The sequence below is a fragment of the Talpa occidentalis genome, unplaced genomic scaffold, assembly GCF_014898055.3.
Source record: "Talpa occidentalis isolate TD23 unplaced genomic scaffold, MPIMG_talOcc4v2.1 talOcc4.16, whole genome shotgun sequence".
Taxonomy (NCBI): Eukaryota; Metazoa; Chordata; class Mammalia; order Eulipotyphla; family Talpidae; genus Talpa; species Talpa occidentalis.
Genome location: NW_023601653.1, coordinates 51,303,345 through 51,322,414, shown reverse-complemented (window position 1 = coordinate 51,322,414; position 19,070 = coordinate 51,303,345). Strand labels below are relative to the sequence as shown.

The window sequence follows — 19,070 nt, the reverse complement described above, 5'->3', positions numbered from 1 at the left end:
GAGGAATGGCTATTGGGAAGAGTCTTGAATTGATAGTGGGAAAGGAAAAAGCTGGGTAAAAGGGAGCAGAGGGTACTAGAAGGACGGGCACAGAGTTGTGAAATAGAAAAATTTGGGACTGCAGATGGTGTGGTCCCCTGGGAACCTACAGTGAAGATGCCTCATCACAAAGGACTTTGTAAGGACCCTCCAAACAGATTTTCCTTTTGTATAGGTGGTGAGGTGGGACCCTTGAAAGGTGAAGAGCTGTGTCTGTTGTGCATTGGAGAAAATGTATTCCCATGAGACTATTGAGAATAAATTGAGGGGGAAGGATGGGGGAGCAGACACGAGTTGGGTGGATAGGGCCAGCCATTGTCAAGATAAATGCTTAGGGTGGTAACAATGAAGGTAGAGAATGATGGGGAGACCTGAGTACTATTTTAGAGGTAAATCCTATAGGATTGATGATCCATTTATTGTGTGGTATGAGGAAGAAGGAGGATTAGAATGACTCAAGATTTTGACTTGGGTAACTGGACAAAGGCTGGTCTACTGTTACAGGGCAGGGTGAGGAGCACCCCGGGATCCCCAAGTCTGCCTGCTCTAAATAGGTTCTGTCACATACCACGTCAAGACAAAACATAATTTAGTCTATAAGACCTTTAATGGAAAGGAACTTTAATACAATCAGTGTGTAATAAAGAGAAGGGGAAGAACAGATAAAATAGTTTTCACATCAAACACCCAGAGTGACCCAGCGCCCCCATGGGTAAATGCCCAGCTAAACAGGGCTGGCCCAAAATTCTGCCCCAAGTCTAAGGCACCTCTGGTGGGGACCCATAGGAAAGGGGCAGAAGGGGCCAGGCAAGTCTGAAAGGAAAAGAGCAAAATCAAAATCAAGATAAAGGCTGTTTTGTTTTTTTTTTTAATCTTAAATTTTATTTTTATTTTCCCCATACAATTGCAAACGCCCCATTCTGACCCCAATCCTTCCCCTCCCGCCCCCCACCCCCCAAAAAGTGTCTCTGGTTCATAGTTTTTTGTTGATTTTGATTTTCACTTTCTTATATTCATTTTCCTGGTCCCTTATTTAAGTTTTCTAGATTCCTGCTATGAGTGAGACCATCCGGTATTTTTCTTTTTCTTTTTGGCTTATTTCGCTGAGCATGATCCCTTCCAGCGCCATCCATGTTGCTGCAAATTGCATGTGTTTATCTTTTTTGAATGCTGAGTAATATTCCATGGTATATATGTACCACATCTTCTTGATCCAGTCATCTACTTTTGGGCATTTGGGTTGTTTCCAAAGCTTAGCTATTGTAAACAGTGCTGCTATAAACATAGGGGTGCAGGTGCTCTTTGGAATTGATGTTTCTGTGTCCTTTGGGTAAATACCTAGGAGTGGAATTGCTGGATCATATGGGAGCTCTATGTTTAGTAGGTCCAGAAATCTCCACACAGCTCTCCATAGTGGTTGGACCAGTTTGCACTCCCACCAACAGTGCAGAAGAGTTCCTTTTTCTCCACACCCTCGCCAACATTTGTTGTTGCTAGTTTTTTTAATATGTGCCATTCTCACTGGTGTGAGATGGTATCTCATGGTAGTTTTGATTTGCATTTCCCTGATTACAAGTGATGTGGAACATTTTTTCATATGTCTGTTGGCCATTTGCATTTCCTCTTCAGAGAAGTTTCTTTTTAGCTCTTCTGCCCATTTTTTGACTGGATTATTTTCTTTGTTGTTGCTGAGTCTCATCAGCTCTTTGCAGATTTTTGTGATCAGTCCTTTATCATTAGTGTTGGGTGCAAAAATGTTCTCCCAGTTGGTGGGGTTTCTCTTTGTTTTTGTTATTGTCTCTTTTGCTGTGCAGAAGCTCTTTAATTTGATGTAGTCCCAGCTGTTTATCTTTGCAAGATAAAGGCTGTTAATCTCTCCACCGGTGTCTCTCACCCATGTCTGTGTCCAGCGTCTCCTTCCATGTCCCCCAAGTTCCTGGTACACGTTCAAGGCCAAGGAGCAAGTACAGCTTCTTCACGTGTCTCTCTGCTCCGTGTGCCTCCTGCAGGTCTCCTTCTTGCTCTCCATCCTGCTTCCTTCCTTCCCCAGGCTCCTCTCCAGCTTCTCCTCCTCCCTGCTCAGCTCTACTATTCCTTGGGTAGGGCAGGGAACTTGAACCCTCCCCTTTCCCTGGGGACCACCCTGTTACACCACCAATAAGAATAGGGAATATAGGTGGGTGAGACCAGACATATTTCACATTAACATGTTGGCAGTGCCCAGGGTGGAGAAGACATTTCAGAGGCACTTTGGTGGTTGAATCTGAAACTGGGGGGGTGGGGGTGAGTCAAAAATACAGAATTAGATTTGGGAGATGATGATAAACAGATGAAAGTGGTTGAGAAGTTTCCAAAGCTAGGTTAGAAGAAAAGTGGATTGAGGGTAAAATCCAGGGAACACTAATTATTCGCACTGGATGGAAGAAGGTGGGTCCTAGAATGGACCCAGGAGGGATAGTCAGAGGAAGGCAAAGACCTGGGAATATACTCCCATGGCCAGAGAGACCTGCTTCTTACTCAGCGGCCATTTCAAATGCCAGCTCTTCCAGGTTCTTCAAATGAATGTGATTGCTTTGTAGGGAATCACAACTTATTTGTACCTATTTTATGGCGATTCCTTTCCTCCATCCAGAACATTACAGATCTTTGTGTTCTTTAATTCAATTATCTCCCTTGATTGTAAATTTCTTGGAAACAGAATCTATGACTTAATCTGTTCCCATTCTTGGTAGTTCTCTGCAGACTGATTTACACAAATCACCTTTATGGCAAATGAATAGAACTCCCAAGAGTGGTAAAACATTGTGGGAAGTAACATCTATTTATATTTTAAGAACAGTAATCACATGAATAACTATAGGTGATGCCAAAGAACCAGGTAAATTACTTCTTCAGGACAACATTGATTTATCTCTTGATCTAGTGATTATGATGAGCTCCTTAGGAGTCATAAAGAGGGTTATTTATTGAATGCTATCAAATGCTTTATACATATCATCTTACTCACTCTTCACCATCACCTCTGGGACTGGCATTATAATTATTATTCCCATTTCACAGATGGAGGAGAGGAATCTCAGAGGAGTAACTTACCCAAGAATATAAATAAGGGCTGTGATTTAGAGCAGCCTGTCTCCAGAGCTCCACCTGCTCTGTGCCTTTCAGGCCACATCATAGGAAATCCTGCACTAAGACAGATGGGCTGCTATGGGGGAACTTGGAGACCAGCAAAAGGATTTGCAGGTTTAATTACCCAAAACCAGGTAAGCATTTTGAATAGTTAAAAAATAGTTGGTATATCTGCATGTGAAGCAAATACTTGCTTTGTGTGATGTAGCTTAAAACAAAGACTCACTGATTTAAACAATTACTAGAATAAGGTGAATTAATTCAGCAGATCTAGAATGCAGAGCTTTACCACAGTGGACTGCTGCATAAAAATCAAATACTGGCTACCCAGTTCTAAGAAGAAGCAAGTGACTCTAATGGAATAAAACTCCCAAAAGAGATCTCAGTGCCCTGAATAGGAGAGCTTCAAAAGACAATGTTGCCAAGTTTAGTCCTACTATCCCTATTCTCCTGGTTGGGACTGTTTAACAGCTGGGAAATGGTCCTTTATTGCACTGACCTGTTCATATTATAATGCAGCACATATTAAATGTGTCTCCCTTAGACTGTGAGCCTAGTAGGAAGAGAGCTCAGTTTTCCATTATTCTGTCCACAAATACAAAACAAGAGCAGACAATGAAGAGGTGGCACCAGTAAGTTTTGCTGCAATATGAGGCCCCCACCAGCTTCATGACAGAGGGCCTGTGCCTTTTTTGTCCACCACTGACCTTCAGAGGTGATCCCCAGCCCCATAAATATTTTCTGAGAGAATGTCTTTAGAGAATGGAGCAATCATCTGACAGGTGAAATGGATTATCTACTAAACCTTTTCATTTCTAAGATCTGTGATTATATTATTCATAGTCTAAATTCGTATTTAAAATATTACGAGTCGGTGACTTTTCTTCTTGGCCAATGCCATGCAAATTCTGTTCATTTTTAAGTTCATATTTCCAAATTATCAATATATTAGTAAATTTGGTAATATAAAATCACATCTATAGCCCACGTGGCTATGTTTTAAATTTTTATTTCAATTAATTGAAAAAGAGAAAATTGAAATGGCTATCTTACTATATTTTTGGTGAACAGAATTCTAATAATGTGAGACACCATCAGTTCAAATTCACATCCCATAAATGGTACAAAATCTGTCTTTTTCCCAGCTTATTAACAAAAACAGGAATTGACACATCTGTCAAATTCAGTCATGTCTACACGTGTGTAATCAGAATATGTCAGACTTCACCAGCCAGGTAACACCAGTGTATTAGTCAGGACTGATCCCACTGCAAGTGTAGGAACTAAATTTCAATTAGCTGAAGCCACAAGGAGATGCTGGCTGTGTAACCAGCTGAGGGAGGGCCAGGGGACAGATCCAGAGGTGAACATAGCAGATCTCCTTCTCTCCAGCTCTCATCTCCAATTCTCACTGCAAATGAGCTTGATTCTCCCTAGCCAATTTCTTCCTCAAGGGTAAAACCGAGGGGGTGAGGGTGGGCTGCAGCTGCAAGGCACAGCTTCACAGCTTTGTAACCAGGGAAAGGATCAAAATGGCCCCTCCTGGGGTAGTTGGTCACTCACTGTCCTAGAAGGATGGCGAGGGGCTCTGATCCCTTAGCCTCAGTGATGGGTCTGCCTTTCTGGTTGGGGCTCAGGTAAGATCTGTATCCAGGGAGTGGGAGAGGAATCAGAGGGCAGGTGAAACAGGGAGGTGGGTACTGCCCCCAGGACGTCAAGGTCTGGGAGCCCTGCAGAGTGAGCAGAGTCCAGAAGATTCTGTTGTGCCCAGAACTTCTGTCTTGTAGACTCCTGGGAATCTTCAGGATGTTCACAAATATCCAAGACTAAGTCTTAGCTTTTACTCCCCGTGGTGTGATCTCATGATGTGGTCATCAAAATGAAGATTTGCCTTCACTGGACTGGAGCAATCCCAGCAGCTTCACCTTCTCCACATGCAGCCCCAACTTTTAAACCATGCAGAGATGAGAAAAGGCAAGCTGTTTGTGGGTTTTTTGTAGTAATTTTTATTGTTTATTGATGTATGGAGATATAATTCACATACCATAAATTCACACCCTTAAAGTGTGCAAGTTGTTGTTGTTAGTATATTCACACCGCGTGCAACCAGCACCACAATCAAGTTTAAACTACTTTTATCACCTAAAAAAGAAACCACTTACCATTCATCTATTTCCAAGCTCACCCCTCCCCCTGGCAACCCCTAGCAACCCCCGTCTACCTTTTATCCCCAGATATGTCTCTTCCAGATACCTTGTAGTAGTGAAGTCATGCCACATGGACCCTCCTTTCACCTAGCCTGTTTTCAAGGTCCACTTCTGTTCTGCCATGTAGCGGGACTTCATCTTATTGCTAATTAATATTCCCTTGTGTGGACAGACCACATTTCTTTCTTTTAATCAGTTGGTGGCATTGGGCTGTTTCCACTTTGGCTACTATGAATAATGCTCCTGTGAACATTATATCCAAGTTTTTGTGTGGACTTGTGCTCTCTGTTCTCCTGGTTAGAGACCTGGCCATGGATAGCCTGCATCCAGTGGTTGCGAACAGTCAGATGGCTTTCCAGAGTGCCTGCCCCATTCTGCATTCCCACCAAAAGTGCATAAAGGTCCCAGGTTTTCCACATTGTAAGGAGTATTTTAACAGAATACAAGATAAATATCAAGGTGAGGTTTGTGAAGTCACAACCTCTTAGGGGCAGTAAGTTCAATAAACTTTACACTTTTATTTAAATATTTTATTTATTTACTTTTTCATAGAAGAACTGGGGTGTAGGTCAGAGGTGGGGTGTGTGTGACAGGAGTCACCAGAGACAGAGGGGGGAACAGAACAGGCAGATGGACTGAAATACACTGCTGAGGGGAGCAGTGGGCAAGACAGGAGAGGTCTGTTGTGCCATGTGTGTTAGCTCCTTGGCCAGGGTCAAAAGTGGTAGCACTGAGCCTTAACCCCTAGGCCACCAGAGAGGCCCAAACTTTACACTTTTAAGACTTGATTGATTTGGCTTAAAAAATGGTATTTAAAATACATGTTGTTGCTCACAAACATGCATATCTAAGTAATGTGCTTGAGTAAAACTCAATGTACAGTGCAAGCTTATCCCATAGGCTTCAGTGACTGATAGGAACAACCAAAGTACCTCAGCAAAGATCCAGGCTGGAAGGGCTCAACTCCTTCCCCAGGATGTTCTTCGGTGCAACTGGATAGGTGTGGTCGGGGGGTTGCTTAATTCCATTTCTGGAAATACTCATCTGAGCCTTAGCTTGGCCAAGGCATCCTGGAACATATGTAATGAAATAGACCATGGAGATAAGATATGAAAAAAATAAAGCACAATAATATTGACTAATGGCAAAAAAGGCCAGAAGGTGCTAGTGAAATACAGCTTGATGTAACATCATAAACTTCTTCAGAACCAGCAACAGCTCTATAGCTATGGCCCTTTTTTCTCCCTACTCTTCCTCAGCAAGTCCAACAGTGGAATATTTAAAGGAAGCAAGCACGCCATGACAGTTCTGTCCTTTTCCATCTTCACATGCTTCTGCAGAGAGCCAGGCCCTGTGGGAAGGTGGGTAGGTTGGTATAGTTTGGGGGCTACAAGAGAACTCTCAAAACAGATCTGAAGATGTGGGGTGCCTATTCACGCCTCTGTCTTTACAGTGACAGAATCTTCTTTTATAAGCATTGTATCTAAGACAACTTTCTGGAGCTTTAGAATACATCTTAATTTTACCTAATGAAGTAAATACTTCATTTCATAAAATAGAAATGGCCAAGGAATTATAAAATCATGAGTAACTTTATCCTGTAGCTTAGAATTCTGCAAATTTCTGTTCAGGAAAGGACTCAAAGATCTTCCCTCGGGATTACAGCCCATAAATTAAACCAGCACTGCTAGTTTCATTCAGGGACTTGTGTGATCCAGCCAGGCCGTTTTTTCCCTCCTCTACCACTCTTCTGATTGTCAAGTTACCTGAATGGCTTTGTGTTTCTCAGCCTTACCTTGAGGCGATTTTGGAGCCCCAGATTCCAATTAAGTGCAAGGGCTGAGGCATGTAAGTGAGATGCTACGTGGTTTGCATTTTTGTTCTGGCCACTGGTGAGGAGACTCTAAGTGGGTCTGAATAAAAAACTAAGGCCCTGCATGATCCTGTTGAATTCAGAACTGATTTTGTGAGAGGCATCTGAACAGGATGGGCTTGTTTGATGATAAAGAATAGGCCAACATGTGGTGCGGCTTTTACAGAGTGGATGCGAATGAAAATGCAGGCTGAGGGGAAGCTGTCATTCCTCTGCTTAGGGTTTGAGTATTTGGGCCTTTTGCTGTCTGCTGCCACCTTGTCGCAAGCATGGTTTCCTAAAATGGAGTCAACATCATGTGAGAACATGTACATGAAATACAGTGATGTGGTAGATCTTTCTTTTTAAAAGAGCCTTATATATAAACCAGAGACACACTGGGGTGGGGGGGCGGGGAGAGGAGAGATTGGGGTCAAAATAAAGAGGTGCAATTGTATGGGGAATACAAAAAAAATAAATCTTTAAAAAAAATTAAAAAAAAAAAAAGAGCCTTATCACTATGAGCCTCTCTCAGTGGTGTTCTTATGTGCCATGTCCATTCAGATGGAAGTGCGGACATTACAGGACTCTGAGGGACAGGGAGCTCGCTGGCCCTGACTGGCTGGTCTCCCTGCAGTTAGTTACTGTCTTCTGTGTTGTCTCAGATTGCTGGCCGCCCAACCAAATGCCTGGACTTTTAATTTTTTTAAATATAAATCTTCTTTATTCCCCATTAAACATGACTTTGTTTCACTTTGCAATTAGAAAATCTCCAAGCCATCTTGGATGTCTACTAAGTAATGGTAGTTTTTTCTTTGGGAGCATTTAACATGTAGAAGAGCACTTGCTATAAATTGGTGAACACAGGGCTCATTCTTTTTATTTGATGAGCAAGAGCTATGTTTAAATTGTCTACAGATGTGACGTAGTTCATATAGACCCCTCACCAGTACTACGTCTACTTGCCTATCTGGCTGCACTGATAAACATGCAGCAAAAGCTTCCTTATGGATAATTCTCATGATTGGAAATTACTGTTTTGCATTTTTATATATCTACACCTGGTAATTAGTGACCAAACTGGTGACTCCGAAGCACTGTGAGAATCAGATCATTATTAAGATCATCAAAGAAAGATCAAATTTTATCCATAGAATGACTTCTAGATTTAACTCACTTTATTTTAGCATTAAAAAATAGGATTGAGGGAAGCCAAACCCCAGGTTTGAAACTCAACTTCACCGCTTGCCAGTTTGATCTTTGGGTAAATTATGTACATAACCTCGCTTAGCCTCCCCTTGTTCAACTCTCTTATTGATAATCACATATAGCTCATAATTTCTCATAGGAATTAGACGAGCTGATGAATGTACATGTCTGGCACATACTTAATACTTGGTAAGTGTAGCCTGTCGTTATCAACAATAGTGACAGCCGCAATAACACCTTGGAGACCATGTGCTCTGTGGGGGCTACATGATCATCTTTATTATAATGTGATCTCTCGATACTCAATTACTGTACCTTTTATCATACAGCTATGATACAGCTATGATACAGCTAGCTATGTCCACGGGCATGCACACACACGAGCACACATATCACACCTGAAGTTTTAACAGAAAGGTTCTAGAATTTAAATCCTCCTCCATTTGGATATATCTAGTCAAGGTCAAAATGTTCTTATGTCTTCTCAAGTGTAGGAAGAAACACGGGCACATAATGATGGTATATAGTGTCCTGTCTCAGGCTTGAAGACAATTCCAGCCGACTGAACACCATCTTAACCTGGGGCACTGTGGTTTATAGCTGCCTCCTGATTGTGTCAGCTAGAGCTCAAGGCCAGGCTTGCATTAGCCGTAAAAAGGCAAGCACTTTGGAGAAAGCAAGAGATGGATTTGACTCGGGGCCAGCACAGAGGTGCTCTGTTTTGCCTGCTCAACTCACACACATCACACTGCATACAAAGCCCAGCAGTTGCCTCTCATAGATAAATACCTGAATACTGAGTAGCAGATTTCATGGAAGTTTTTGATAATGTCTATGTGACATGGTCCCAGACATGATACCCTCAATTTTCACCTATTAACCAGTATGATTTACATACCATTTCTTTAAAACTGGTTCCATTATTGTTTTTCCACTTAAACTAATGATTTTATTTTCCCGGAAATTACTAGTTGTTTCCTCATCCTTTACATAGGTCTGAATATGCTTCAAAAAGAGCTTTTCTACAGGCATCCTTTATGAAAGGAAAGTCAGCTGAAAAGTCATATTTCTTTTGGCACAAATCCTTATAAGTTTTTAATTTGGGAAGTCATCTATCACGATAATGAAATTACCTACTAAAATTGTCTGAAGGGAGGCCCTTGAGGCCCTGAGGATACTTGCAATAAAGGAGCATGAAGCCCAACATCTCGGAAGCTACAGGAGTTAGAAGGAGGCAGGAGGCTTTTGTTTTCTTAGACCTTGCTTAAAACCTGGAAAGAGACAGTCATCGCTGGGATTTGTGACGTATTTTGTATGAGGATAATTTTGCCTCTGGGAATGTCAGAAGCCAGACCAGAATCACTCCTGGGATTTTGAAGTCTGAAGTCACTTCTTGGCTCTGCTTGCTTGGAGAACTCAGAATGCTATTCATCGGCCAGTGTGGACCGTGGTTGAGGAACGATTAGTTGTAACAATCATTTCCAGAATTTTTTTTAAGATACAGACATTCTTCTCCATTGCTCTGCAGACATTGGAATGAAAATTCTTGGTAGGGGTCTCAGGTGGGACTTAGAAATAAAGGGGCCAGAATGTATTTTAAAAATCTCCTTGACTTTCTTTCTCTCAGAGAACTCAAGCACCCTGCTAGTCTTTTGAAAAGGTTTTTTTGGAAAAATATTCGTGTTATAATGCCAGCATGAGATCAACTTTTGTTAAAATACCCAAGCAAAATCATCAAACATTACTAAATCCTTTTGGAGATGCCAGAGAAAGCAAGGAGAGAAAGTAAAGGGAGATAAAGTTCATTCTGGGATCTTTAGATTAGTCCTGGTATTATTTCCCTATTTAGAGCTCTTCCTAACCATGAAAAAAGAGTCTCATAGATTTTGTTAGTTTTCCTCTTACTCATAGATAATAGCAAACATGAGTCGGGAGGGGGGGGAGTAAAATAATTAGAAGGTGATGAATTTTGATTATTTCCTTGCTGTAATTTAATTATAAATTTATATAAATGTATGTAATTTTATTTCTAAAGATAACTATCTAATAACATGCTTGCAAAATTCCTAAAAAAAACAGAGACTTACAGGTCACTATGTCCAACCAAACCCATCGATCTCATAAATGAGCTCTTTAATTCCCTTATCACTCTCCTTCAGTCCAACAGCAAATCATGTGAACTTGACCTCTAAAATGTATCTTGGATCTCTTACTTCTCCACCACCATATAGCTCTTGTCACCAGCACCCCTCACCTGTGTTCCTGCAACTACTATATATGCATCACACATCACTTCCCGTCTTAAGCCTTCCAACATCTTCCGATTGTCTCTCAAAGAAAATCCAAGTCCTTACCATGCCCAACAAGGTCCTACATCATCTGGCTATAGCCTCCCTTACAACTTTATCTTGCCCATTGTCTTACTCAAGTACCTCATTCCATCCACGCCAGTTTTTTCTTTTCCTGAAACATACCTACTATGTAGTAACTCAGGATCTTGGCATGTGTTCTTTCTGCCAGGGATGTTCCTGCCTCGTACCACTTTAGGGCTGACTCCTTCTCATCACATTCCAGTGAAATATCTCTGTGATGGTTAGTTTTATGTGTCAACTTGACTGGATCCAGAGATGCCCAGAGAGCTAGTTAAACATTATTTCTGAGCTCATCTGAGGGAGTTTCCAGAAGAGATTAGCATTTGAATGGGTAGAATGAGTCAAGGTAGGAGACTGACTCTCCCAAAAGTGGGAGATCCATTGAGGGTCTGAATAAAACAAAAGGCAGAGGAAGGTGGATTTGCTCTCTGCCTGACCGCAGACTTGGAAGTTAATCTCTTCCTGCTTCTACCATCCTAGTCCCAGGTCTTTAGACTTGTAATGGAATCTACAACACTAGCTCTCAGGCCTGATTTACAGATGGCTCTACATGACATGCTGGACACTCAAAAGCAGACAACTGCAGCAGGCAGCTCTTTTCTGGGCTATTCCTGAGGGGGTGGTCATGATCCATGCCCCTGCCCCTCAGTGGGCAGGACTTCCAGCAATGTGCTGGTGTTTCACTTTGCTTAGTGCTTACTGAAAACAAAGGGAGTGACAGAAGATCAGACACAGAAAGGAGGACTCATTACCAGTATTTTCCTCTTAGCTCGTTACAAATATATTTGTGTGTATCATTTTTTAAAAATCTCTCCATTCCCTTGTCAGATGTAAGATGTTTTGGCTTTATGTCATAATATTTAAATTTTGTTGATTTGACATCACAGTGTGGTTTTCTTTCATTATCTGAAAGCAGAGCATTCACTCCTGGGAAACCTTTCAGAATCTGAAATGGTGCAAAGCAAAGTAGCAATTACAACTAATTTATATGGAGACATTACTGAGCCTTTCCAGACCCCCCCAAATAACCTGCCAAACCATATCAAATAGGATATAGACCACCCCCCCAAAAAAATATCGCTCACATCTAGTAGAAGCAGGATGGCCAAATAAGTAAGCCCTGTGGGAAGTAGTCGCGGGAAGGGCCTGGCTCCCGGGCCTCCTAGCAGCTGTCTCCAGGCCTCGGCGACACCGTGCTTTGCGGCTTGTGTCCTAAATGTGACTCCTTTCTGGCTTTCCTGCTGCTCCAGTGGGTGCAAGCAGGTGCTGCTGACAGAGTCTGCAGGGAAAAGCCTGGTGATGAAACTCCACCATGCCTAAAGTGAGGGAGACCTGTATTTCTGGCCTGGCTAGGAGGAGGAGAGAGTCAGCCTGGCTCAGGAGCTCCACCTCCTCTCCTGGGCCACAGGTAAGCGTGCTTCCGTGGTGCCCAGGAGCCTCCATCATGTTGGCACGATTGTCCTGTTTTGGAGATGGTTTAAGGAAGTGGCTATGGGGCCACCTTGACAGGGTGGCCTCCTGGTGGTTAATTTTATGTGTCGATTTGACTGGATCCCGGATGCCCATCTAGAGAGCTGGATAAAGCGGTTTTGGAAGTTGTCTGAAACTCCCTCAGATGTGCTCAGAAATAATGTTGAACTAGCTCGGTGACATCCCTGGAACCAGCCAGTTTACCCATCTCCAGAAGAGATTAGTGACTGAGTTGGTGGCCTGAGTAAATCTCTTACAGTCACTAAGAGATTAGTGACTGAGTTCCAGTGTGGCAGGCGCCCCTCAGTCCTCTGAGAGGCAGAAGGGACCAACAGGGCAGAGGAAGTTGGGTTTTGCCTGACTGCTGGGGCTGTGACACTGACCTTCTCCCTGGTTCCTGGTTCTCAGGCCTTCAGAGTTGGACTTGCTCCTGGTTCTCAGACCTTTGACGTATTACACTAGTGCTTTCCTAGGATGCCAGCTTGCTGATGGCAGACTTCCCAGCCTCCATGACCATACACTTATAATAAATCCCTGTCTAGACACAGATGCAGATGCAGCTGTAGACGTAGATGTACACGTAGCTGTAAAATAGAGGTAGATATGGACACAGACAGCTATGGACACGGACAGCTATGGACTCAGATGTAGAGAGATGGATGTATGGATACAGACAAATGTGGACAAAGATATGAATAGACATGTATTTCTCTTATTGGTTTTGTTTCTTTTGAGAATGCTGAATGATAGAGTTCTAGAAGAGTCTTTCCTGACTATTTTATCTAAAGCAACCCCACTCCTCTATCATCATTGTCACATTTTCCCCATGACCTCAGGCAAATTACTAGCTTCTTTATGTGTCAGCTTTATCAAATGGTAAATGGAAGTAGCTGAAATGCTTTCCTCAGAGGTTGTGGAAAGCAAATGAGTTCATGTATTTAAAGTGTTTGGGACATTGCCTGAGTCACAGGAAGTACTATGTAAGTTTAGCTGCTGATATTATTACCATAGCTGTTATTATTACTATTATTATTATAGTATTCACAGGACTTATCACTGCCTGAAAGTATTTTGTGCATTTATTTGCTCTCTCCCAGTGGAGAGCAGGGTCCTTGAGAGACTTGCATATTGCTGTGTGCCATCGTCTAGAATAGCACTTGGCACTCATCAAGTACCTGAACATTTTTTGGATGGATGTGTGTATAAAATGAATAAACATAAGACCCAGTGGTGACTGGGTGATTCTGAGCCTGGGCTTATTATCAAAAAGGCTGGTAATTGGCATTGTTGTAAACCACAGCCTTTTGTGTAGGTGGTAGCATTCCCTGACTATTGCCACGTATCAGCAAGGACTTGGATGAATTCTGGGTGCTGGTCCTTCCTGAGAACTGTGTGGTCAATGCTCCTGCAGTCTGAAGCATCAGCAAGTCTGTGGCTAAACTCAACTTCAGTAAGTTCTGAGAGCAAGTCATTTAAGCCTGTAGTGGTGAATGAGCCCAGACGTGCAAGTATGAACTTGGGAGTCCGAAGGCAGCCTGGTACTTGCCAGTCCAGAGCTTCAGAACTTTGTGATCCATAGTGAGGAGGCTCAGCAGTGGTCCCTTTTGTTGGGTGAACTTGGAGAAGTCTCAGGGAAGCTTCCGCTCTTCTTTGGTGGTTGCATGTACAGCAGAGATATCATCTATGGCAAAAGCCTCATCTTGAGCTCTCTTACCTTGCATCTGGGCAGTCGCTCAAGAATGTGATTTAGAAAGACCTGCTTCCATACTTTTTAATTTTTTCATTTATATCCCTGATATCAAGTGATGTCAGGGTTTATGAAGATTTATTAAAATTTAACCTCTGTTGATCTTGTAAACTCAGTATTTTCACTCTGCTGAGAGCTTTTTGAAGACAGCATGTCATCCTGGTATTGCCTTCTTCTACCTAACACAGGGCTGCACAATAAATAGTAACATTCAAAGGAAAGCCAGAGTTCCCCTATTTGGAACAATATCAAATTGGAGTGTGGCACCTGAATCCTTAGAAAGCAGAGTCTGGGTGAAACAATGCAGAGTTCTGGGGCCATAAATTCTGAATCATCTCCCTTCTCTCCTTCACTAGTTCCTCTTTTTTTTTTTTTAAGATTTATTTACAAGAACCATACATAGGATGGGTGGGGTGGGTGAGAGGATTCACTAGAGACAGAGTGGGGAACAAAACAGGCAGAATGACCAAAATACACTGCTGAGGGGAGCAGTGTGTGAGACAGGAGAGGTCTGCTGTGCCATGTGGGTAGCTCCCTGGCTGGGGATCGAACTCGCGCTGCAGTGGCTACAGATAGCTTCATAGGCTGTGCCCCAACCCCCTGTGCCACCAGGGAGGCCCCTTCACTAGTTCCTCTTAAGGAAACTCTGAACCAATAGTGGGCATCAGATAGACCTGGTTTCGGGTCCTGGCATGAGTTCAATGACTACATAGATGACCTGGAGGAAGCTACTTAACCTCTCTGAGTTTTGTGATCTTTAATATAGATCACAAATGGTACCTGTGAGGTTAATTAAGATAGACAAGTAAACATTTTAGTCCAGAACTGATACTTATGATGCATTCAGTTACGGGAGGCTGTAGATCTGAATCTTATGGATTGCTTTATGTTTGCATAGTATCATAAGCAGATAAAATGGTAGGTGTCTGTGTGAGGCAGAGTAGAATTGGATCCAATAACATAGGGCCTTGGCAGACCCTGAGCTAGGATTTTGGTAGGAAGAAGAGGGCTTGGGGCCTGGAGGTTGGGGCACTGTGATGACAGTAGTTGGTGAGAAAGTTGGGTACAATAGTATAATAAAGGAGAAAACAACATGGAACCCACAAGTAGATCCGCTTCACAAAAGGGAAAATGTTGCTGGGAATGATATCTGGATCCCTGTCAAACTGCTGGATAATCTTTATCCTGCACTAATTATCCACTTTTTAGAAGGAAAAAAGCATTACAATTTTGCATGGCCATGAAATTAGGAAAACTTGGCTGACTTTAAACTGACGCCTGGTGTCTTCATGGTATAAAGCAAGGCCATTGGGGAACATTTATTTCTTCTTATAATGTGTAGATAAAAGAATGGAGAATGAATCATGAGTTGAAGTTATTGGTCCATACTGAGCAGAGAATGGTGAATCAGTAGACAAAGGGCTGACAATTAAAAAGGGGGCGATAAGAGATAAACAAGTCTTCAATAATATAAAGTGACCCAGACTTTATCCTTAAATGGCTATGTATACAAACTTCGGACCTCAAAAGGAATAAAAATCCCAACATTTAAGAAAGTGGCCTCTGGCACAGTCATAGACTAATATCCTTTGAATGATTTTGTAATACATGTGTAGGCGAGAGAGTAATTTGGCAGAAAGGGGAAGAGTTAATCTGAGAGAGGAAATTTGAGGTTAGAAGAACTTGAAGGCAAGTCATTCACAGTGAATGTAAAGGAAAGGGCAAGATTTAATAGTGAACCAGGGGAACAAAGAATAGACTGAGTGTTAGTGACCCCATGCCTTACATGAAGGACATGGTGTCAGGCGCGTTACTTCCCCATCACACTGATTATGACCCAAGAGATGAATCCTATTGCTGGCCCTATTTTAACAGAACAGAATGATGACATGTTTGTGGTGCTTGAGCTGGGAGGTAGGGGACCTAAATTTTGTACGTAATCTCTCTGAGACAAAAGCTCAGGTACTTAGACATTTAGCTGAAGTGCTCAGAGGACTAAGGAAGATGATGAAGATAGGGACAGGATTGGCCAGGAAAGGGATCAAGATACTGTGATGTTAGGGGCCTCCCTGGTGGCACAGGCGGTTGAGCACAACGCTGTGAAGCTGTCCACAGCCTCTGCAGTGCGGGTTCAATCCTAGCCGGCCAGGGAGATACCCACCTGGTGCAGCAGACCTCTCCTGTCGTGCTCGCTGCTCTCCTCAGCAGTCTATTTCAGTCAGTCTGCCTGTTCTGTTCCCCACTCTGTCTCTGGTGAATCATCTTACCCTCCTGCGCATCTGGCCAATACCCTGGTTCTTGTATGCATGAATAAATAAATCTTAAAAAAAAAAACTGTAATGTTAAAGAACCTTGGAAAGAAAGTAAGACTCAGCAAAGAATTCAGAAAAGGATGTGTCTCAAAGGGACTAAGGTAATTCACCTTCTAGACCCAGATGCACATAGATAACCTTCCTGCCATACACAAGGAGGTCTTGAAATAGACACGATTTCCGTTGACATAGATGAGAGAGAAGTACAGAGAAGTCACCGTTAATGGCTTAGTTGGTAAATACCGGGGTTAGGATTAGAACCGCTGTCTGCAGCGTTAGAAAGCCCACACTATTTCCATTCGAACAGCTGCCTTGGGAAAGGAAGCGCTGAGACAGGGTGTGAGAGAGCAGAAATGGCATCTCCTTCGAATGGTGGGGTGAAAAATGCAAATAAAGCATGACTAGAAAGACAAAAAAAGGAAATGAGAAAGGGAGGACCGGGGGTGATAATTAGGTTCACACCACCTGTTTTTCCTTTGACCAAAGAGGTCTCTCTTCAAGACCCTGAGTGAAAAACAAAGCAACTGAGTCCCTTTGAAAGACTGTCAGAGGCTGTCCTGGGGATCTCCTCATGGCATGTTCACACTAGAACATGCACTTTGGAGAAACCCCAAAGTGTGAGCAGGACACTAGTGATTGCAGCAGATGCCAGAGAAAACAAGTTTTAGGAAGGAATAGCTGAGGAGAGGAGCTTAGCAAGACACCCTCTTCAGCAGTGGCTGACAGGAAGTAAGGTTACTCTACAGGATAAGAGAGACCTGACTGTGTATAAAAAACAGCCCCAAGAGGCTGGCAGGGTAGATTTTATTATCCCCACTTTGCATGGAAGGAAACTGGCCCAAAGAGTTTGAGGACTTGCTGTCTTAGTTTTAGAAGCTGGGTGCCTGACTGAATGACGGGCTTCATACTGTACCATTTTCCATCTAAAGAAAGGCCTTTCTAATGGGGAGGGGAAGCTTTTTTTTTTTAAAGATTTATTTATTTATGCATACAAGAGCTGGGGTATAGGCCAGAAGGGTCAGGGGTAAGAGGATTCACCAGAGACAGAGTAGGGAACAGAACAGGCAGACTGACTGAAACACACTGCTGAGGGGAGCAGCGTGTGAGACAGGAGAGGTCTGCTGTGCATGTGGGTAGCTCCCTGGCTGGCCAGGAATCAAACTTGTGCTGCAGTGGCTGCAGATAGCCTCATAGTTTGCGTCTTAACCCTTGGGCCACCAGGGAGGACCCAGGGAGGGGAAGATTTTTGAGCAGGGGCTTTTATCTTGTGTTATACAGGTAGATTTAATTTTTTTTTTTGAGTTTTTAATAAAAACAAGCCTCCTCCTCAGATGAAAATGACATCCGGCTTAGTCTTCTTAGCTGTTTTTGGTGGCGGAAGTGTTTTCCTGTCCAGATTCTCATAGAACCTTCACCTGATATGGGCTAATGATTAACTGAGGTGGATGCTGAGTTCACAAAGTGAATGGGGACTTTCTTGCAAGTTCCTTAATTCCCAGTTCTCCAGAATCGGAGAAGCCTCTGGAAAGCAATTCTTTGATTGCCAACTCAATAGCATTCTTAGAAGTAAGCTGACTGTTGAGAAGGACACACTACCCCCTCACTCTGGAGTCTTTGTATTGCACTTAAACCTGAATAAAATGGAGTGAATGAACTTTGACTCATTCCGAAGGTTCAATTCATATTGGCCCACAAAGCATTCATGTTGAATAGACTCAGGTGTCAATGCTGTGCAGACTTTCAGGCTGCTGGGATGACTAATTTTGCCACTTCTTTAAGGTAATCTGGGAGAATGTCCACCCCCCACCCCAGATTTCTATAATAGGATGAATGGAAGACACTAAAATCATAGTCAAAGTGACTTTGAAATTCACTGTTGAATGTCTCTAGCCATTTCATGGCTGATTCTACACCTCTGCTTCCTTCCAGTGGGATACAATTAATATTCCCTAATTATTATATTTTTTAATATTCCCTAATTATTGATAAGATTCAGTGACTCACTAGCAGCATGGCACAAATATCAAATATTGATCACTCTCCAGACATTCCTTGAAGATATCAGCTACTTCCTAAGTCCAGATGGGTGATGTGCTTATTTCCCCTGTTAACACATTTTATTCAGGACTCAAAGTATTTTTTTTTTTAAATAGAGGCATGTTTTATTTATTTATTTATTTGTTTGTTTGTTTTTTTGTTTATACATGCACTGGGTACAGTCAGAAGCACGGGAGGGTGAGAGAATTCACCAGAGCCAGAGCGGGGAGCAGAGCAGGCAGAAGGACCGAAGTACACTGCTGAGGGGAGCAGCGGGCGGCAGGAGAGGTCTGCCACCATGTGGGACCCTCCTCTGGTGGCCGGGGAGCAGCCAGGGATCGAACCGGCGCCGCAGAGGCCGCGGGCAGCTTCGCAACCCAGCGCTCAACCGCTGCGCCACCAGGGAGGCCCTCAAAGTATTTTTTTTATAAGAAAAATCTCATGAATGTCATTATCTACCCTCTGTCCTGTGATAAAATTATCTAAAGGGGCAGTTACTTTATCTTTGTTCTTTGCTTAAAACCTCAGATCCAAAGCAACTAAAAATGGAGAATAGGTTTTGTTTGAGAAGGTAGAAAACATGTTTATTTTAATATAGCAGAGGACACAGTAGGATATTAATTAATTAGCTTGATGTGGGAGAAGATCTCTAGAATCTTAAATGCTAACCCCTACTCATTAGCCAGTTCATCCCCA

General features: G+C 42.7%; 1 protein-coding gene across 1 annotated transcript in view; it reads left to right on the top strand.

Moving 5' to 3' along the window:
• SSPN (sarcospan) overlaps positions 1–19,070 on the top strand; it is a 114,862-nt gene that overhangs the window by 21,009 nt on the left and 74,783 nt on the right. The gene's annotated exons all lie outside the window — the stretch shown is intronic.